Source organism: Ambystoma mexicanum, chromosome 1p, assembly GCF_040938575.1.
Source record: "Ambystoma mexicanum isolate Mex_15411 chromosome 1p, UKY_AmexF1_1, whole genome shotgun sequence".
Lineage (NCBI taxonomy): Eukaryota > Metazoa > Chordata > Amphibia > Caudata > Ambystomatidae > Ambystoma > Ambystoma mexicanum.
This window is the reverse complement of record NC_090921.1, coordinates 1,016,761,771-1,016,784,497: the sequence shown is the minus strand read 5'-3', so window position 1 is coordinate 1,016,784,497 and position 22,727 is coordinate 1,016,761,771. Positions and strand designations below refer to the sequence as shown.

The window sequence follows — 22,727 nt, the reverse complement described above, 5'->3', positions numbered from 1 at the left end:
AACAGAAAGCATGTTTACTTAACCCGCTACTGTAACAGCGCCTCAATGCCCTTGGGTTGCTTGCACGTTATACAAATGAAATAAATAAATAACAGCGTCCTCAGTTCCGCCTGGAGCTCCTATTCCAGTTGTTGTGGCAGGGGGGTCTGTCTGGTGTTTTTATTAGGAATGGTAGACAGTACCCCCATCTGACGAGCTGCAAGCCTCAGGCATCGGAGATTATCTCCTTCCACCTGTCCAAGTGCTCAGAGATTCTCCCTCCAACAGGAGAAACATGTGGGGAGAATTAAAAGCGGCTTAGCGGGTGTCGCGGCCCTGCCAATACTACCACAGTCCGCTCCATCTGGGATGTGAGAAACGCCTCTGTCCTTGCCTGGCTCGCAGGAGCTGTACCTTCTTTTCAAACTGGGACGAAGAGGTGCGTACCATCAAACGCTATGTTCAGGAGTTTGGCTTGGACATTTGGTGAGAAGCCTGAACTGTGGAGGTAAGCCGACCTCTGCAGTATCTTGGTCGTCCCCATGGCACGGGCTATGCAATCTGCAGTGACCAGGCCAGCCTGCAATGCTGACATGCCATCTCCTTATCATTGTCAATAATATTTTAAAAAACATCGCTCACCTCTGATATTTAGCGAATGCGCAGGAGGCATTGACTGCCTTCAGGGCCATGCTCCCTGATGTAAAGATCTTTATGGCCTCTGCCACAGTGTGCTAATGGGAACCGATATAGCTGCATTCAATGGTAATACCCTCTCAGTCTGCGGTCCTTTATCCAGGATGTCTGTTAGCTCATATGCTGCCAGGGGCTTGGCCAGGGTGCCCAGACCCACAACTACGACTACCTTTTCAACAGTCTTCCTGTACTGGGCATTATGATGGTCATAAGGGGCAGCCTGTTGCAAATCGAGGTCAGGGGACATGTCAAGCCTGTTTGGCTCTGGCAAACTTTCTTCCAGAGCCAGTAAATCTGCTTGGTACTTGAAAAAAAAACAGCTCCACCACTCATTGGCTTGAGCAAAAAGGGGCCCGATCCCCCTCGTCGACTTCATCGAGTGGAAGAACGCTGACCGAGACTCTGGGACAAAGGAACAATTGACCATTAGTGCTGAGGTTGATGTCAGCAGGATCGTTCCAGCAAGGCCTCTCAGCATTGGTGTCTGGAGGGCCATCAGTGATGGAATTAGCTTAACAGTTGTCTTGGCAGAGAAAGAGGGTGTAGGACCAGACATGACCACCTTGGAACCAGAGCATCCAGGTTCAACTGGTGCCTTACTTGCCTGTGGCATCGATACCAGAGTCATACCCACCTCAGCTTTTTGGAAAAGCTGGAGCATTTGCTCCTTGAATGCCTTGCATTCGGGGCACCCAAAGTCGGGAAGCACTTACCCCGCTCCTCCGACGAATTGGAGTCGTGTATGTCCCAATGGCATCTCTTCTTTTAGTGGGACCAGGAGGAGGACAAATGGCGTGAACTGCTTTGGGAATGCAAAAGTTGCTTCACTTTCTTAGCTGTTTTTCACTGGCGTGGGGCCTTCAGTGTCGGTCGAACGTGCCTGGGGCTTTTTTAATGGAGGCCGCCCGAGCGCTATCTTCGATGTTGTTCCATAATAGACTTTGGGTATATTTGGTGACAGGAACCACACAGCTCAACATCGTGTTCCTTCCCCAGACACCACATGTAGATACCATACAGGTCCGTGATGCACATCTTCGAGACGCATGTTACGCTCACCTGGCTCCCACAGGGACGTTGGTCAGATCCGGACTGCTGCGGCCTCCACCCACGTGATGCATAGTGCAGCGATGACTGACTGGATCTGCCCTCCTAATCTTGTCTGCTTTGCCCGTAGAAATATTTTCCTACAAGTGGAGGGATAGATTTAGCCACTTGTGGATTCAAGTGATAGCACCCCCACTGTCCTTCCCACTAATCACCTCTGAAGCGCCCTCAGCAATCTCACCTTATATTCTTGAAGGATGAGCCCTCCATCCTGCGATGCACACAGGGGCGCGTTGATGACCAGTTACTTCACTGGCCTGAAGATATTGGAAGAGTTGTAGACGAATCCTGACTCCAAAAGGTCCTGGCGAAGAGCCGTAAGTATATAGTTCGTAAGAGTTCAAAATGTCTGGAATTCACTCCTGTCCAATTCCTCTTTTATCTTGCAGCTTTGACCCAATAAGAAGATTGACAGCTGAAAGCGCTTTGGTAAAAGTCTGTGTTACCCAAAACTGTCCGGTAAATAATGCCAAGGGTTAAACTTGCTGCTTTCTCCTTATCTTACAGGTGCGGCATTAGAAGATGTGGCGTGCTGATGAATTATACCGCCAGCGGTAAAATCAGGTTAGCATATGGCGGCTAAAGAAATTGTCTCTGTCTGTTCTCTCTGCTTACCTAGTTGTTTCTTGTCCCCCTTAGGTGCTGGGATTCGGCGATGAAAAGATGGAGACAGCGCCGGATCGAAGAGATGATGCGTGGAACGGTGAGTATGGCGTGGGGCTGCTGCTGGTGATGGGTCGCATTTAAAACAAAGTTTTTCCTCTGGTTTGAAGATGCGATGAATCCGGAATCAGGTAAGAAATCAGGAAATACTCTTGTTCTAATCTTTGCTTCTTTCCTTCTTTCTAGGTGCTCCAGGTTCGAGGCGGGCGTGGCAGAAGGCTGGATGCTGCTGCTGGCATGGTGAGCGTTACGCTGCTGGTTGCAGAATAACGCGAAGCGTGTGCTGCTCTTTGGGCGTGGTTTAAATAGCCTCCAAAGTAGTCCCAGGTAGGTATTCCTCCCCGACCACACCCGAGTAACAAAATAGTCCCTAAGGTAAAGTAGTCCCTTCCAGGCCTCACATGGGTTTGGATCTTTTTGCAGCATGGTCTGCATCAGGTAAGTGTGCACCTATGAGCCTGGCGCCTATGGGGCCAGGACTGATGTCCCATATGAGCCTGGCGCCATAGGCACCAGGACTGAACCCAGACAGCCCCTAGCAGGGGTTGCTGGGTTTTCTCAAGGCGACATGATGCCTGCTCCCGGGGCTGATGGACGTGGTCTGGATGCCCGGGGGTATGAATCATGACAGCACTCCCCCTCAAGACCCCTCCTAAAGTCATTCCTCCCCTTGGTCCTGGTTTGTCTGGGAAGTCCCGATGGAATCTCTACACTAATCGTGGTGCATGAACGTGGTCACTAGGCTCCCATGACCTTTCCTGTGGCCCGTATCCTTTCCAATCGATTAAGTAAAAAAGTTTTGATTTAACCACCTTGGAGTCCAGGATGTTTTTCACCTCGAATTCAGGTTCTCCATCTATCAAGATAGGATCTGGTGGTTTGGTTAATCTTGTTCCTGGTTGAACTGGTTTTAAAAGTGAAACATGAAAGACAGGATGAATTCGCATATTGGAGGGTAATTCCAGTTTGACGGCCACCGAGTTGATAATGGCCTTAATGGTGTAAGGTCCCAAATATCTAGGATTAAAAGTCCAAGTTCCTTTCAGAGGCATGTGTTTTGTAGCTAGCCAAACCTGATCTCCAATTTGGTACTGTGGAGTTTCACTTCTATGTAGATCAGCATTTTTCTTGTATTTGTCTTTTGCTTGCTTCAAATGTTCTGTCGCTTCTTTGAAGGCTTGTGTAATAGTAGAATGTAAATGACTAACTGCAGGCATTTCTAAGTGCTGAGGCGAATCGAGTTCTGAGGTTCGAGGGTGGTGTCCATATATGGTATAAAAGGGGTCTGTCCGGTTCCTGAATGTACAGAGTTATTGTATGCATATTCGGAAATCCATATAATATCTTTCCAATTACTTTCGGTCTGGTGAAGCATGCAACAAAGGTACTGTTTAAGGGTCTGGTTGGTCCTCTCCGTCTGACCATCGGTCTGGGGATGGCGACTGGTTGATAACCTTAAGTCGATTTGCGCCAATTGGCAACATTTCTTCCAAAAATGTGAAATGAATTGACTACCTCGGTCAGAGACCAATACAGAAGGAAACCTGTGTATTCGAACGATGTTTTCGAGGAACTCCTTGGCCAGGACTGAAGCAGAAGGTAATCCCTTCAAAGGAATAAAGTGGGCCATCTTGGAAAAAAGATCCACGATAACTAGAATGGTGTTAAATCCATTACATGGAGGAAGATCAGTAATAAAGTCTAAAGATAAGGTGTGCCATGGTGTAGGTGAAATATCCAAAGGTTGTAAAAGGCCAGTTGGTTTTTTCTTCTGACTCTTGTTTTGGGCGCAAATGCCGCAAGACATCACAAATGACTTTATATCTTTTCGCCAGGTGGGCCACCAGAATTGTCTCTTAATGTTGGCTTCGGTTTTTGCGATACCTGGGTGACCTTCCATTAGGGAATCATGATAATTGGAGATGACAAGTTCCTGTAATTGCTTGTGTGGTAGAAATAGTCGTCCTTGGTAGTAGGGTAGATCATTGATGACTGAGTAATCCGGGCCTTTCTTTACCCAGTCCTGCAGAGCTGCTGGATTGAAGAGTTGTTGGATTTTTAAATGAATTTCTTCTAGTGTCTGTAAAGTAGTTATGCCAAGAATTCTTTGTTCAGAAATTATAGGCACCGGCTCGGGGTTCGCATATGCTTCTTCCATTCCTATTTGGGATAAGGCATCTGCCTTGCCATTTTTACAGCCTGCTCGATAAGTGATCACAAAATCGAATTCGGCAAAGAATAATGCCCATCGAAGTTGGCGCGATGATTGGGCTTTGGCTGTTTTTAGATACTGCAAGTTCCGGTGATCGGTGATTACAGTAATGGTATGCCTGGCACCGAGAAGATAGTGTCGCCAAGCCTTAAAGGTGGATTTGATGGCTAATAACTCTTTATCGGTAACCGCATAGTTTAACTCGGGTGCCGAGAACTTTCTGGACCAAAATGCCACTGGGTGAAGTTGACCAGTTTCAGGATCCTTCTGGGACAGGACAGCTCCCATGGCTAAACTGGATGCATCAGTTTCCACTATGTATGGAAGCTCTGGGCGTGGATGCTTTAAGACAGGCGCAGACGTGAATTTCGCTTTCAGCTCTTGGAAGGCCTTTTCAGCCTCTTCGGTCCACAAGAAACGTTTGTTCTTTCGCAAAAGTGCTGTGATGGGATATACAACATGTGAGAAGTCCGGAATGAATCTGCAGTAGAAATTGGTAAATCTGAGCATGCTTTGCACCCCTTTAACTGAACTAGGTGATGGCCACTTGAGAATTGCGTCCACCTTTCGCGAGTCCATTCGGACTCCTTTTGGAGTCAAGATAAATCCAAGGAATTCAACTTCCGTAGCATGAAAAACACATTTTTCCAATTTTGCATATAACTTGTGCTGGCGTAGTTTCTCAAGGACTGCACGTACGTGCTTAACATGGTCTGATTCTGAGGAGGAGTACACAAGGTTATCGTCTATGTATACGACAACACAGACGTCAATGAGTTCACGAAAGAAATTGTTCATAAAATACTGGAAGGCTGCTGGTGCATTGCACAACCCGAAGGGCATCACCTGATACTCGAATAAACCGTACTTGGTGCGAAAGGCCGTCTTCCATTCGTCGCCTTTCTTTACACGTACCAGATGATATGCCCCTCGGAGATCTAACTTAGTGTAGATACAAGCATCCTTTACTTGGTCTAGTAATTTCGGGGATCAGAGGCAATGGGTACCAGTTTTTTACCGTAATCTGATTTAGTGCGCGATAGTCTATGCACGTTCTAAGGTCCCCTTCCTTTTTTGGCACGAAGAACAAAGCTGAGGATACAGGAGACTTGGATGGGCGAATAAAGCCATTGGCAAGGTACTGGTCTAAGTATTGTCGTAGGTGAAGGTTCTCAGGTTCCGTAAGGGCATAGATCCTGCTACAAGGGGGTTGTGCACCGGGTATGAGATCGATTTGACAATCGTACGATCTGTGAGGAGGTAAGGTGTTTGCCTGTTCCTTTTGGAAGACATCCTGGAATTCTTGGTATTCTGGAGGTAGTTGCATGACTGCTGTGGTTACTGTGGCCAGGCCTGCGTTCTGATTTTTCTTTGGGTAACAGGTTTGTGCACAATCCGGGAACGTTATTCTCTTCTCTCGCCAATCAATACAAGGATTATGTGTTTCCAACCAAGGTATCCCCAGTATTATTTGGAACTGTGGGGCTTTGATTAGATCAAACACAATAGTCTCTCGATGCCCATCCTGACCCAATAGTGTCATCTCTGCGGTGGAATGAGTTACAGGTCAAGAGGCTATTTCAGTTCCATCGACTGTGGTGATGACATCTGAGGTGGTTTTTTGGCAGAGAGGTAGATTCATCCTGGAAGCCAATTCGTGGTCCATATAGTTCCCTACGGCCCCGCTATCAATGTATGCCCTTACTGCGTGCATACGTGAGGGTTGTCTAGGATCAATTAGGACCATTGGTATGATCAGATGCAAGGTCTGAGTGTCCTTCTTTAAGCTCGGCAAGCGGACCTCTACGCTTGTCGGGCGTGGTCGTTTTCTGAATCAGGCTCGCTCTTTTGGACTTTTATCAGCAACTCCTACCACCTTCTTGGGTGGTTTTATAGGGCAATCCCTTAGAACATGTCCTGATGTTCCACAGTATAGACACAATTGCATCTGTCTTCTTCTTTCCCTTTCCTTTTGAGTTAAGGGTCCTTTGACCCCCGCGATTTGCATAGGTTCCGATGCATCTGTTCCTTTGGGGGCAACGTTGGATTTAACCAATACCCGATTTTCGAACTTCGCTCGATCAGCCTTTCTATTCTGGAGTCGATGATCCAGCTGGACCACTAAGTCTATAAACTCTGCGCAATCCTGAGGTGGGTTCACAAATTGAGCCAAGACGTCTTTAAGTTCTCCCCAAAGTCCACGATGAAACAATGTAATTCGTTTTTCCTCAGGCCATCCGGTTTCCACTATCAATCTATTGAAGGTTGTGATATAGGTTAGCAGATCCTGATTACCTTGTCGTAGGGACAAAAGTTTGTTATCCAGGGCCTGTCCTTGGGAGTGCCGGGCAAATAGTCTTTCCATGCTCGTTTGAAAGCCCTGAAAATCCTGAAGAATTGGGTCATCCTGAGTGACTAGTGGAATTGACCAATCAGCTGCACTGCCGCTGAAGATATGATAATACAAAGGCTACCTTGGCTTGATCGTTTGGGAAGGCTCCTGGCCTGCATAAAAAATGCAAGCGGCATTGGTTCATAAACACGGCGAACCTTTTGGGATCTCCGACAAAGCGTTCGGGTGGAGCTAATGGAATATTTCCTGGTAGGTTTATTTGCACAGGGTTACTCGATAACACAGGAGCTGGGTTTCCCCCGGAACCAGGTAGGGGTGCTTGTCCGGCTTGAGTTTGCAGCAGTTGTCTAGTGAGATCATCTGTGCGCTCCTTTGATACAATTATTTCTCTTCTGAGGGCATTCGTCTCTTGGCGAGCGGAGTGCACTTCGCCCAATAGTTGTGCCAGTTGGTCGGTTTCTGAGGTTTCCATAACGCCCGGGTGGGGATTTGTAGATAGGCTTTGCGTTCTGTTATGCTCACCTGGCTCCCACAGGGGCGTCGGTCAGATCCGGACTGCTGCGGCCTCCACCCACGTGATGCGTAGTGCAGCGATGACTGATTGGATCTGCCCTCCTAATCTTGTCTGCTTTGCCCGTAGAAATATTCTCCTACAAGTGGAGAGATAGATTTAGCCACTTGTGGATTCAAGTGATAGCACCCCCACTGTCCTTCCCACTAATCACCTCTGAAGCGCCCTCAGCAATCTCACCTTGTATTCTTGAAGGATGAGCCCTCCATCCTGCGAAGCACACAGGGGCGCGTGGATGACCAGTTACTTCACTGGCCTGAAGATATTGGAAGAGTTGTAGACGAATCCTGACTCCAAAAGGTCCTGGCTTTGGCCCAATAAGAAGATTGACAGCTGAAAGCGCTCCCGTAAAAGTCTGTGTTATCCAAAACTGTCCGGTAAATAATGCCAAGGGTTAAACTTGCTGCTTTCTCCTTATCTTACAGGTGCAGCATTAGAAGATGTGGCGTGCTGATGAATTATACCTCTGGCGGTAAAATCAGGTTAGCATATGGCGGCTAAAGAGATTGTCTCTGTCTGTTTTCTCTGCTCACCTTGTTGTTTCTTGTCCCCCTTAGGTGCCGGGATTCGGCGATGTAAAGATGGAGACAGCGCCGGATCGAAGAGATGATGCGTGGAACGGTGAGTATGGCGCGGCGCTGCTGCTGGCGATGCGACGCGTTTAAAACAAAGTCTTTGCTCTGGTTTGAAGATGAGATGAATCCGGAATCAGGTAAGAAATCAGGTAATACTCTTGTTCTAATCTTTGCTTCTTTCCTTCTTTCTAGGTGCTCCAGGTTTGAGGCGGGCGTGGCAGAAGGCTGAATGCTGCTGCTGGCACGGTGAGCGTTACGCTGCTGGATGCAGAATAACGCGAAGCGTGTGCTTCTCTTCGGGCGTGGTTTAAATAGCCTCCAAAGTAGTCCCAGGTAGGTATTCCTCCCCGACCACACCCGAGTAACAAAATAGTCCCTAAGGTAAAGTAATCCCTTCCAGGCCTCACATGGGCTTGGATCTTCTTGCAGCATGGTCTGCATCAGGTAAGTGTGCACCTATGAGCCTGGCGCCTATGGCGCCAGGACTGATGTCCCATATGAGCCTGGCGCCATAGGCACCAGGACTTAACCCAGACAACACCTAGCAGGGGTTGCTGGGTTTTCTCAAGGCGACATGATGCCTGCTCCCGGGGCTGATGGACGTGGTCTGGATGCCCGGGGGTATGCATCATGACAACGCAGTCCTGACAACGCTTGAACCCCTGAAGTTTTAGAGTGTGATTTCTCGATGAATTATCGAACAAAAATGTTCTTGATTACAAGAATTTTCCGAAAAGCAGCATGCAGAAAAAGCAACTGAGATAATGGAGCGCAGTGATATACTACATATACGGCTGACATTACCAACGTCGAGGAATGGCACAGTCGAGTCAAGAGGAGTCCATGTCAAATCGTACTGCGCCCCCTGTTGAAAATGTTTCCCAGCAGCTATCAGGTCCTGCAGGTGGCCATGAAGGTGTTTTGGCAGGGCTTCATGTTAGATGTGGCATTTACAGATATAGTTTGGGTATTTGCAGTTAAGCCTCTTAACTAAGGACAGTGTAGAATCCCAAGCCAATATGGAGGGGCAGTGAACTAATTTGATTGGCTGAACAAATAATGCTTTAGAATGTGTTTTCAATTTTCTAACTGCCTTTCATCACAAGAATGTCAGTGTCTGGTCATGTTTTCTGAAGCTCCCCAACTTAAGGTCTACTTAGAGATCTGAAGAATTTCTACAAAAGAAGACTTTGGTTTTAGCAGATTTTCGGGAGATCCGAAGTCCTAAGGTGGGAGCATACCAGTTTAAAAGAGACTGTATGAGAAATAGACATTGGAACCTGCAAAAAGGCAATTCAGTGAACTGCAGCAGTAGTTGGAGGAAATGTAAATATTGTAATTAGGTTCTTGCCAAGCGGCAGCAGCAGCAGCGTAAGAATAGACATATTTTTATTTACTAATGCTGAAAAGACATGTGTGCACAGCGCGCTACGCTGACTTCAGTAACGTTCATTGCGCATAACGTGTGCGCGCTCTGAAGAGCAAGAGGAATCTTCGTAATAACAGCAACACCCATCCGTGCTGCACTACGTTGAGACTGGGAGACGTGTGTGAGCACAGTACAGAAGCGGCAAATGTACGCGCCCGCAGGGCCGGTCCTTGTGTCAGGCAGTGCAGGCGGCTGCCTGACGTGTGGGCCTCTAGGGGGGGGGGGCGCCGGCGCCACACCTGACAGTCCGAGAGACCACATCTCATACAGAAATTAAGTGCATACAACTTCAAGTAGACAGTGTCTGCAGTGCATTCCATTTCGGTGCTCCTTCAAAGACAGGCCACACCACGTTGATTTTAATGTATTGCTCATTCTCAGCTCAGGGCAGCAATAGCAACAGTGTTGCTTTCACTTCTCCCGGGCAGGTGGCGCCAGCCAGCCAGACCCCAGTCCTGGCCACACATGCCCTCCTTCAGCATCTGCGCTGACAGTCACACAGGGGTTAATTGTTTGGGATCAGCCAGCCTGCCCTGTGTGACCCTGTGTCAGTTGGTGTGAGAATTGCTGGAGGAATAATCAAGGGAGGCCCATCCAGGCCAGCCAGGAGGAGCCCGAGCCCAGAGAAGCCCTCCTTGTTATGCCAGCTACCGTGCCACTGCCAAGATTGAACTGTGTTGTTGGTAAGTAACTGTAACTCTAGAAGACCAAATGTATATATAATCCAGCTATGCACTATCGACCGTTACCTTGATGAGGTGGTTGTCATGCTATTTTTCAAAGTATTGTAATTAATGTTCGAAGGCGCATGATGTGTGTTGCATGGTTTATGACTCTAAGATCAAGGGATCTGCATCTGCGAGAAGATAGCTCAATGGGTTAAGGCGCTGCTGAAGAGAATGTGTGCGTGCGTCATGTACGCAATATGAAGTTTATAGGTTACAAATAATCCCTGCAGCGGCTGCTCTTTTCAGCTTTCCGTGGTGCAAGTCAAGAGGTAAATGTGCTCCCCCCTAACCCCGATAATGGTGACTTGGGCATGCTGCAAGCAGGTAGCGGTGGGGAGGCTAAGTTACTGTCATGTTTGAGCCTGGGATTGGTGCATGGGTACTGAGGGCAGCGCACGGGGCGCTAGGGTTGGCACTATTGTGTCTGTGGGGGTTGGTAGAATGGGTCGCCATCTAATCGAAACCATTGAAAAGGCATTGTTTGTGATGTTCTGTCACGTTTGTGCATCTCTTTGGCCTTTTGCAGGCACGTAGGTTTCCTCCCTGCAATGCATCAGGCAAGATGTTAAACAACACACTATGTTCATGTTCCTGCCCATCAACCATACGCAACTTCGGGCTTCTAATTCATCCTCAGCTTTAGTTTATGCAAACCAGACAAAGGGAGAAACACAAATTTCACTTCAGAATCGTAAGACTGCAGAGCCTGATCAATGGAAAGAGTTTACTTACGAATATCGCGTAAGAACGCAGCATGCTAATACAGAAACGGCAAGCGGAAATTGCAAACAGGTAAGTTTAGTAAATGGATAGCATAGCAACCAGTGAAAATGACACTCAATCCAGAACAACCTGCAGAGTGCACTGTAGTCATAGGTGAAAAGCATGCTAGGTGGAAATAGCTGAGTTGGTTAAGCTCATGCGACCCACAGCAACCTTCACATCAGTGGGTTCAATCAGACTTGTACTTATGTGCAGGGCAATGTCAGAAGTGCAGGCTCAACATGCTAGTGCAGCCATGTTTTTTTGGTCAAAGTGGGCCAGGTTGATAAGTTACTTTGCTGTGCAGCTAGAGGTTTCGACCAGTGTTATGGATCAAATATACTTTAAAATACACAATGTGCAATACTACAACAGTCTCTCAAAAAGGATCAAAATGACTTTATTGATTAAGGGAAACTTTTTCATTGTGGTCCAAACCAAAGCTCCATTCTGATCCTGGGTACAATCATTCTTTTAAGGAGAGCTCAGCATTTTCTCGTGTTGAGATCCTTACACGAGGTGCTTGGTAAGAGTTCAAATCCCAGAGAAGTCCATTCGTCCTTTCATCCCTCTGACGAGGGCAACGTGGAGTTGGAGAAAGTAAACACACGTGGGGTCAGATTACAGAACTTTTGCCCCAGTGCATGTGCAATTTTGCATGGTATTAGCACTAGGGCAAACATGGCTGTAAAGAACAACAAATATTCATTCAATGAATCCTTGCACCAGGGCAAAGTTTGAACATGTTCTAATAAGCAATGTTATTATCTTAATGAAAAAATATATTCTTTCAGTGCATTTTTGCACCAGGACAAAGCTTGCCATAGTATTATCACAAGGGCAAACTTTGCCCTGGTGCAAAAATGCATTGAAAGAATACTTTTTTTGCAGCTGGCCAATTTTTGACCGAGTGCTAATATTGTGCAAAATTACACTTGTATCAGTGCACCATTTCTGTAATGTGGACCTGGGATTTACACCAAAACGAGGCTGTGATCATGTGATAGAATGTAAATAGTATATTCTCACAGTTATGCCATTTTGTTTCAGGAGCTCTTTACAGGCATTGCTTTTGGACTAATGGAGGAACACAGGTACATATGGTGCCCTTTTATTGAAATTGGAAATGTTATTTACTCTTTAGTTTTGAGCCAGAGGTGTCTATAAACTCTTAAACAACATTGGTTTCGAACCGAACATTATAACATTCACTTACTGAACAATGCAAAATGGAACAATGCAAAATGCGTGAGTGGAAACACTGCTGACTGCTCTGGTCTGAAGAGCAGGTGTGCACTGAGCTCAGGTCTGGCCATTTGTTAGTTTTGTTAATATGGGGTGCCAAAAGTAAGCTCCTTCAGCATGCTGTGCAGTTCTTTATCTCACTTATGAGAAAATGTGATAATTTATATGACTTTTGATAACTTCATGAAGACCTCTTTGTCATATGCTAACTGAGCACACATTGCAGTGCGTCACCACATAGCGCTCAAGCAACGCTTTTAAAGTTCAGAATGGGTGTTAACGGCTGTCCTCGTTTTCGAAGAGTAACAATGAGGAGACGAGTCCAGAGAGGGGGTCAATCACACTCGCAGGAGACATGTCCCAGGCCAGCCTAGGACAACTCGAACAAGGATTGGCAATGCCAACAGTTTGGGCTTTTGTGTGGTGATGGGAAAGGCACTTACCATTCACAGCCATAGTGGTATTAACTACCCATTTTTGGTAGCAGGTGCAAAATGGTGCAAGTACCTGGGCTTCTAATAGTAGTGCCTGGCAAATGCTTAAAACATATGCACAAGCCATCAATGTTGTCCTTTTCCAATGCTCCTTTTTAACAGGATCTCAGTGAAGGACACGCAGAGTGCTTATAAATTGAGTGGCTTTATTTCCATCTCATTCTTTATTGAGTGCCCCCATTTACAACATTTGTAATATGAAATGTTTGTTGTCATTTTTGAGGGGCGGGAGGGGTGGGCGGGGTTGCGCCAATCATGCTTCCTGCCTGGGGTGCAATCTGGTCTAAGACCGGCCCTGCGTGCCCGTTTGCTGCCCTGAAGCGAGTTCCCAGCTTCTCGGCAAATGAAGCGAACAATGGCAGCATCAGCGCACATGCGCATTGGGGGGGGGAAATAAAGTTAACTCTTCGGCCTCTGTGGAGCGCAATATAAATTCATGCTTTCCACACGCATGGAAAGGAACGAAGGACTCCGAATTAGTGTGGGACCATAGATCTGCGATCTTCCTCGTCACAGTATGCATCATTTGTTTAAAAGTCATGAACTGCAATTTTACTGGTACAGAGTGCATTATTTGAAGACATTGGGCCTCATTACGAGTCCGGCGGTAACCGAGGCGGTAAAACTGCCTGGTTACCGCCGGACTCGTATTACCATTCCACCTCCGTGATTCCTGGAATTACTGGGGCATTACAACCCCGGTTTTCCGGGAATCACGGAGGCGGAATGGTGTTAATCCCTGATACCATTGAGTCCTATGGGACTGAATGGGAATGGGGATATTGGAAACACCGGCAGCATCTCGTAATGCTGCCGGTGTTTCCTTGTCCGCCTGCAGGCGGGCGGTGTTAAACCCGCCAGGTCAAACCTGGTGGGAACATCACCTCCCGCCTGCAGGAGTCGGGATCAGGCGGTCCGGAAACAACGGTGGCGGCGGGTTTACCGCCACCGTTGTTTCCAGACCGCCTGATTTGTAATGAGGCCCATTATTTTAAAAGCTCTTGAACTGCAATGTTCCTGGGAACAGAGTGCATTCTTTTAAATCATTCAAAAGTTCATGTACACCAAACATTTTCCAAGAGTTTATTTTTTGCTTCATAAGAGTCTGGGAAAAAAAGCACTGAAAAGAAAGGAGTAAGGAAGAACAAATAGACAATTAACAGGGACAAAGAGGCAGGCAAAAAATCGAATGCAAAAAGCATAGAGACTTATTTCTAGGTTCAGTTAGTTAGGGGTAGTAAGTGATAGGGATTTTATTGAGACAACTCAAAGCAATTCTAGAGTGAATATTTCCGTTTTTCTTCAGTTGACGTCCCAGCCTCAAGCAGAGACAAAACAGGCTAAGGAGGAGACAAGGGAGAAGTGAAGAAAGTATTATTCAGAACCAGTAAGACAAATTGAGAAAAATAACTGTGTATTTGTTTTTATTTCCACTGCAGATTCCCAAAGACCTGAAGAGAGGAGAACCTGTTGTTTATTATTTTATCCACTACCCCTTTCCCTCTGGGATTGCTGACTCAGCTGTAGTTTCTGGGGTTGAGTTGGGAACATCGGGAGAGGGTCTGTGGGATCCGCAGCTCCTGCAGATTTTGGCAAGCAGGACCTAACAGCAGCTGACGCTGGAAGGATATCTATCAGATGAGGAATCTGCGGGAGAATGCAATCCATTGAACTTGTCGTATTAAGAGTAGTCTCTGTGTGTCTAACTGAACCCTTAATCACTCCCACACTGTTAAGTCAAAGCCTTGCTGTTCAGTCACACTAACCATATCGAGTTTGGCTAGACATTAGTGTCTTTACCTGGTCACCAGAATAGTTGAGGTGGTTCAGCCTTCATCACGACAAAAGTTATAAACTGGCAGTATAGCAAAAGCCGAACTGCATAGATGGGTAAATCCATCCTGCAGAAAATGCAGGAGTATCTACATACCTTAAGGTCTGGTGCATAACAATCAAGGAACAAGGTTTGAAGTATCTCCATTAAGTTGGGTCTGTATTTAAAATAGAATTGAAATCTATGTGCAGAGAATGTGCAAAAGCAAATGCTTACCCCTGAACAGTTTTTGAGTACCTAATAAAATGGTATAATTTGTACAGTCAATACAAATTGACTGTACATATTTCAACCGAAAATAGCCATGAAGGGGGCCTGAAAAGGAATTCTACAGTAAAAAAAACACTATGATGTTGTCAAATATAGGCACCAATCTTGATTCCACAGTAAAAGAGAGAGGGCGGCCCCCTTAACTTTAATGAACAGTCCCAGTATATTTTGCTCAGTAGCTTCCAAATAGTGCCGCCCAGATAATGTTGAAATATATAGCTCCAACAAAGTTGGTGCTGCGTAGAGTCTGCATGGGTGCATGCACAACACTGTATTGTCTAAAATGGGTTAGAGACACTGGTGGGCATCTGATGTGGCCATGCAGAAGGATTTTCTCCATGTCATATCCACTTTGCAGAGAAGTTTCTGTGAAGTAAAGTCACATGCTGGGCGATGGCACTCAGCCACTATTTTATTACTGTCCCACCGTACCTATAATGAGAACCACTGCCTCTTTCTTCTTCACCTTGGACTGAGGTCAAAGGATAATGAGGGAAAAATGTCCCAACTCTTTGGTTCTCTACTAAAAATCCCATAAATCTATCCATAAGTATCCCTGTAGCCACTTCTAACTTTGCAACTCAAATAGGATCCTCTCCGGGTTATTTCTGATTGATGCCTGGATGAAGTGACAAAGGTTCCCAGTTTGCTTGCAGTGTTTTCAATTTTCTTAAGTCTAGTTAAATATTTGCACATTTTATGTGTGAAATCCTCCATCATGCAAAGCTTATTACATGAGTATAGGTCTACTTGTGCCTTTCTGCATCTTATTCGACTGCCTTTTTGGCTCCCTCTGCTAAAATCGAATCTAGGTATGCTTGGATTATGTATTTGAACTTGTGCCTTTCTGCATCTTAATCGACTGCCTTTTTGGCTCCCTCTGCTAAAATCGAATCTAGGCATCTAGGTATCTAAGTATCTGTAACCTAATACACTGCTGCAGCGGTTACTGCTGCCTTACTTTCTGTGCACGCCACTGCATTTACGGTGGTCATTGTTATTATTATTTAACATTGTGTGCAATTGCCTACAACAGCACCTCTACCTCAACCACCCTTTTTGTAGATCTGGCAGGCATCTGCTTTTAGACTGTATTAGGCCAACATGCCCTCCACCCTCACTACTCTGTTTGCAAGAATACTGCCCACCCTACTCTACCTCACACGGCACACCGGTGGGACAGTACCCAATTACACCACCGCCTCCCTCCATTACCCCAATCTTCACAACACCATGACTATGCTGTCCACTGCTCACCACATCAACCCTTGCTTCAACAACCCAGCCTTATGGCTCCAACACTTTGCTTCCAGACCTTCATCAAACATACCATGTTCCATCACCCTGAGAAATGCCAGACTTGGCTCGCGACTCACGCACGCCTCCCATCACTCTGTGCATCTTAACAAACAGCCTCTGACCTCCACCGCAACCCCACACTTGAAAAACCCATCATCACCTCATCCCAACCTCCCTAACACTAGCAATATTAAGGGTGCATTAATCAATGTCAGATCACTCACGGCTCACGCTCTAGAAGTGGCTGACCTTATTCTTACCCTCAACCTCGACTTTATGGCTATCACCGAAACTTGGCTTCACGCAGCCTCTGGCCCACTACTCTCCCTTGCCATCCCTCCAGGTTACAACATTATCAGACACGATCGTACCTCTAACCAGTCCAAAGGTGGTGGCATTGCCATCATCCATAAAATTGCTCTAAACTTCAACCTCTCCTCTGTGCATCACTTTTCCTCTATGGAAGCACTGACAGCCAAACTAGCCGTCACTCCTAACCACTCTATCACCTTCCATCTACTTTACCGGCCACCTGGGCCGCTATCCACCCTCGCTGAGGACCTCTCCAACATCATCACTCATAACACCAAAACCAAATCCCAAGCCTCTATATTAGGGGACTTTAACCTGGGCCTCACTGATCCCAATGACACTGCTGCCATGACTATTGATAATATGCTTATGAATGCAGGATTCATACAGCTTATCAACCAACCTACCCACGTTAAGGGCAGAACCCTCGACTGGCTAGCCTCCCACAATTGTCCTATCCATATCATCTCTAACCAACAGTATGCATGGACCGACCACAACTTAACTACATTTAACATTCAGTCCATACCTGCCAGCCTCTCTCCTACCATTGCACCGGCTACTGCCACCCGCAATAAACGTGACATCACTTGCGACAGACTCCTCCCCCTCCTCCTCCTGACTCTCAATGACCAGGTTCGCTCATGCTCCGACCCCACGGCTATGGTTGACACCTTTAACCTCGCTATGCAAAAAGCCTTAGATATCATCGCCCCATCCAAATTGAGAAAACCCAAACCTTGAGCCCACCTGAACTCTTGGTTCACACCCCAGGTCAGAACCCTGCGCAAAGAAAAACGAATTGCGGAATCACATTGGAAAAGCAACCAGTCCGCAGCCAACAAATTGTGCCTCCTCCTGGCCACCCTTAACTACAAGGAAGCCATATTCCAGGCTAAAAAAGACACTTACAATAAACGTATCGAACAAGCCAAATCCAACACCAAAGAATTGTTTAGAATCCTAAAAGAACTTGAAACCCCTGTCACTGCACCAGACACTTGCATCAAAGATAGCACTTGGTGTACCAAAATCCAAGAGGCTCTCCTCGGCAAGATTGCCACCCTCCAAATTAAAATCAATAACAAACAATCAAGCCTACAATCCAACCCCATCCCCACCCTAAACCACCCCATCCCAGACTCTCTGACTCCTTTTAGCTTCTCTCCACTCTCCATTTCCAAAGTGGAAAAGATCATCACCAGCCTTAAACCGACCAATTGCCAAGGCCACCCCTGCCCGGCACCTATAATCAAGGAAGCAACTCATGACCTAGCGCCATTCATTACTACGCTCATCAACTCTTCCTTTAGCTCTGGGATCGTACCTGACAATCTAAAGGACGCGTGGGTCATCCCCCTATTGAAAAAACCTACCCTGGACGCTAGTATACCCAAAAACTACAGGCCAATCAAAACGGTCCCATTTTTACTAAAAATCCTCGACCGTGCAGCATATCTACAAATTCAAGATTACCTTGAATCTAACAAACTCTTGGGACTTAGGCAATCTGGGTTCCGGCCACGTCACAGCACTGAAACTGCCCTCATAGATTTTAAAACACAGATTGAAGATCTAAAAGACAAAGGCAAACTTGCTCTCTTACTCCTCTTGGACCTTTCGGCGGCCTTTGATCTCGTCAATCATGAAATCCTCTGCCACCCCCTTAAAACAACTGCACACTTCTCTGATAAAGCTACAACCTGGATTAGCTCCTTTTTAGACAATAGATCTATGCGTGTGTTCTCTCCACTAGCAGCCGCCCCACCTGCACCTGTGGGTCACCCACATTGTATAACGTGTTCACCAAACCTCTCTTTGATATCTTGGACTATCTGGGTGTCACTTACACCAACTACGCCGACGACACCCAGATACTAATCCCTATCTCAGGTGACTACACGGCTGACTCCCTCGCTATCAATGTCATCTACCAGGTCATCCAGGCGTGGATGGCTCAACACAGACTCTGTCTTAATGATGAAAAGACTGAGCTCCTTATTCTTGGTTCGCCACAAAAACTTACCAAACTCGACCCTCCGTTCAAGTCCATCATCGATGGGAATATTATCCCTACCGCCAAAGACACAAAAACCCTAGGGATCTACACTGAATCGACCCTATCCCTGACAAGACAAACTAACTCAGTCTCTTCTGCAGCGGCATATACCTGCAAGCTTATTACAGCCTGTCGCCCTTTCCTCTCCGCAACCAATTGTGTCACCCTGGCTAGAACTCTTGTATTATCCAAGATTGATTACTGCAATGCACTGCACCTAGGCACCAATTGCTGCAACCTAAACAAGTTGCAAATTGTCCAAAACAATGCGATTAGAGCTGCCCTCAACATTCCCAGGCGCCAACACATATCCGACACCAGACGCAATATTCGCTGGCTCTCAGTCCCACACCGTATCTCCCTGAAAACCGTGGCTCTTACCCACAAATGCCTTCATAACCAAGCTCCCTGCTACCTGGCCAACCGATTTGCCCTCCACAACTCCATCAGACCCCGCAGAATGGCTCATTTAAACTGCCTTGAGGTTCCACGTTTCAATCTCCAAAGATCAGGTGGAATTAGCTTCCCTATCTTGGCAGCTAAACTCTGGAACACGCTTCCTAATGAGCTTAGAGCAGAACCCTCATTCCCGAGATTCAAACACCTTACGAAAACCTGGCTGGCCGCCCAGGACATTTAGCTCTGGGTTCTCTGCTTAATTTGTACATGTATATATAATCTGCTTGTCCTCTCATTTCTATTACTATACCTGTAAATTCTGTATTATACTTGTAAACTTTGTAATTATGGTTCTGTCTGGTTGCCCCTGGGCCTGGTGCGCTATACAAATAAATAAAATACAAATACAGATACTTGGGGTTTGCTCCCTAGAAAGAGAGGACGGAGTCCTTGTGCATATCTTCATGAATTGCAGGTTCACTGAAGGCACAGGCTACACTGCAGTGCTGAAAGTATTTCCTCTTGTTTCTTTTTCTTTAGGGCTGGAAGATGCTCTGAATTGCTCCTGTTTCTTAGCGCCTGATAGGGAGACACTAACAAGAAACCATAGTGTTCCGCCATGACACTAAAAGACACACTACTCCTCCTTTCAAAGTTAGTAAGTAAACTTTGGGCGCAACAAGTCACTGCTTCAGTGCCTGGCTCTGTCCCATCCGACAATTGGGCAGGGCATGTGGTAGAGGTGCCGCGCGAGTGCATGGATAGAGGGCTATGCTTGTGCTTACTAGAAAGTTCGAAGAAATGCTGCTTTGCATCAGACACCGGTCCCATGCCTGTTCCACGGAACGTCCCTAGCGTGTGGAGGAAAATGGTCTTAAGAGTTTGAGACAGCTCCCATGCTGAAAAGTCTCCTGAAGATACTACTTCCTCATCTTGAGGTATTTTGACAGGCAGGAAGGTCCACGCATGGGCTTGAAATTATGGCAAATCCCTCCTCGAGACAGGAGGTTGAAAAAATGTACCAGTGCTTTAACCTAAGTGGCCTAGGGACCATGACTGTGCTGTCTGTAGTCGTGCTGCCCATACCCAATCGCAAGGCATTCTGGCATTACTCCCAAAGCTGTACCAATTTAGACAAATACAAGACCCAGCCCCAACCAACTGATCTATAAAAAGGGAATGCAAACAAGAGGAGGAGTCGGTGTGCAGAGTGGTGGAACATTGAGGAAGTGGAGAGGAGCAGAGGTGGGCTAAAAGACAGAGGATTGGTGGAGAGAGGAAGGGGAGGTGAAGGAGAGGATGGAAAGAGCATAGCAGGCTGGTGATGAAGTGAAGAGGGAGGTAGATGGGAGAAGGGACAGAGGAAGGAAGAAGGAGAGTATGGTGGAGCGGCACAGAGGTGAAAATTGGAGAAGAGCCAGAGAAAAAGAGAGCATAGCGGGGGTCAATAAGCAGAGAGAACGAAAGACAAAATATTGTAGTGGGAGAAGAAGCAAATAAGCAGAATGGGTAATGGGGTGGAAGAAAAATAATGGAGGAGAGGAAGAGGTAGGGAGAGTGCAGAGAGAAAGGGGTATCCCCGCCCACCTCATTCTGCACACGTGTTCACGCAGGGACTGCGGAAAAAGGTAGATATAGGCACGAAGAGCAGGTAAGTGTATGCTTATGTATGTATGTATGTGCGGGGTGCGCTGTGTGAGTGGGGGTGAGGATGCTGTGTGTGTATGTGGGGCAACACTAAGTGTGGAGATAAAGGGAGGAAGGCAGAGACTGAAATGCAGGGTTTGTGGGGTGAAACCCTCTGATTTTAAGTAAGTTACACCAATGCGCGAAGAGATGGGGTCGGGGTGGGATTTAGGCCCATTTTTCAGCCTGTTGAAGGCTGTAACAAATCACTGTAAAAAAAACATGCCTTTTTGCTATGTGGCCTTCAACGGCAGCCAGCATAGAGACATAGGGGGTCATTATAAGTTTGTCGTTCTGGTAAAAGTGCAGGTAATTCCATGACCAGGGTTTACTGGTTTACCTCCAGCCAAAAGCTGGAGCTAAATCAGGCACCCACTGTGAAAAAACAGCCAGTATTTGCGATACGGGTATTACTGGTGCCTGAAATACCGGCAACCCCTTGCATGAAGTCCTATGGGACTCCATGGAATGGCCATTTACCGACCTTTTCCACCATCTGTAATATCCTGGTAATCCTGGGATATAAAGTGGTGCAACCGGGAAGGTCAGTTTGCCGGAATCCTGTCAGAATTACCAGTGGGATACTGACCAACTTGTAATGAGGGCCATAGATCAGAAACCCACCTACAAACAGGAGAAATGCATTGAGAAGCGGCCTCATTACAAGTTTGGTGATAATTCAGCGGTAAATCCACTGAATTACCGCCAAACTTGCTTACGGTTATCACCACTTGGCTCCATGGATTTAACACGAGATTACAAGCAATGGTATGGCAGTGTTAATTCTAAGAGTCCATAGAACTTCATGGAGATGTCAGGGGAATTACCGCCAGCGGTAATTCTGCCATGCTAATTCCACCAAGCTTTAGCCTTAAATTGGCATATTTACTTGATTCTGGAGGAAAACCGTCCACTTTAAGGTAATACCTATATTTTGGCTTTGCTATAAAACAGCAGTCATTCTGTTACTGCCAAAAAAGTGGCATTGACAGAATTACCACCTGTATTATTCTGCACCATCAAACTCATAATCAGGCAGCTAGTGTGGAAAACCAAGCTATAAATCCAACAAGCAACCAAGGCAGCAAACGTAGATTCAGGCTTATTTCCAAATAACTGTGGAGAAATGGACAAGGAAACCGGCAGAGTATCCCCGTACAAAATGTGGTCCTAGAGAACATAAACCTCTGTTTTCTTAACGTTTTACACAATGGGGTTTATACAGAAAATCAGTAAGATACATTCTGTCAGTCCAATAAACCATGAACTTCCTAATAGATCACCGCTAGCCCAGAGGGTCATGGTTTCACAGCACTATGCTTGGCCTGTTCAATTCCATTTGGCCTACCCACACGATACACTCTGCGCCTGCAGTGTTTCTTTCCATGATAAGTAACCGGATCCTATTTGGTGACAGGACCCACGTGACACTTATTCCGGTTCTCAAACAATGAAGCCTTGCCTTCATTGGTTATGTATAACACGCCACTGGGTGTGTCACTCAGCACCCTGGTCAGAGACTGACGCCGAAGACGCAACGCTTACGGACCAATCACAATGTTCCATAACTTGCACTGCATCATCTCCTCAGCTACGGCTGTGAGGCTCCTCTGCCCATGGCTAATTTAGATCCAGGGGCTTATAACAAATATAAAATATTGACGGTTTCCACAGTTTCGCAATGTATGAAAAGGGCTAGAACAACAAAGCGTCCAGATCAAAGCAACTACTTATGACAGTCTCAAAATACCGTTTTACGTTACCTACATGGAAATAGTTGGGAACTTGTGGGCAGTGTATTTCTGCTTGCAATCTTTGTCCAGACTGTGACACAGGGTGAAAACCTAGGTCCCCAACCATCAGCCATCTCTCCACATTACGTACTATAAAGGCCATGTGAGCAGAGATATATTATTTAAAGAAACAGAAAATAAAACAATGATTGGAAAGCCAATTTAGGTTTTTAAGCAGGGATAGGGTTAGGAATTTGGCAAGCACTACCATGTGGTACTACCCCACCATGATGCCAGCAGCTGAAGAATAGTGTGCGTACC

At 46.4% G+C, this 22,727-nt stretch overlaps 1 protein-coding gene across 4 annotated transcripts in view; it reads right to left on the bottom strand.

Annotated features, from left to right (window-relative positions):
* The window catches only part of TSNAXIP1 (translin associated factor X interacting protein 1), a 1,023,806-nt gene that overhangs the window by 25,123 nt on the left and 975,956 nt on the right, over positions 1 to 22,727 (bottom strand). The gene's annotated exons all lie outside the window — the stretch shown is intronic.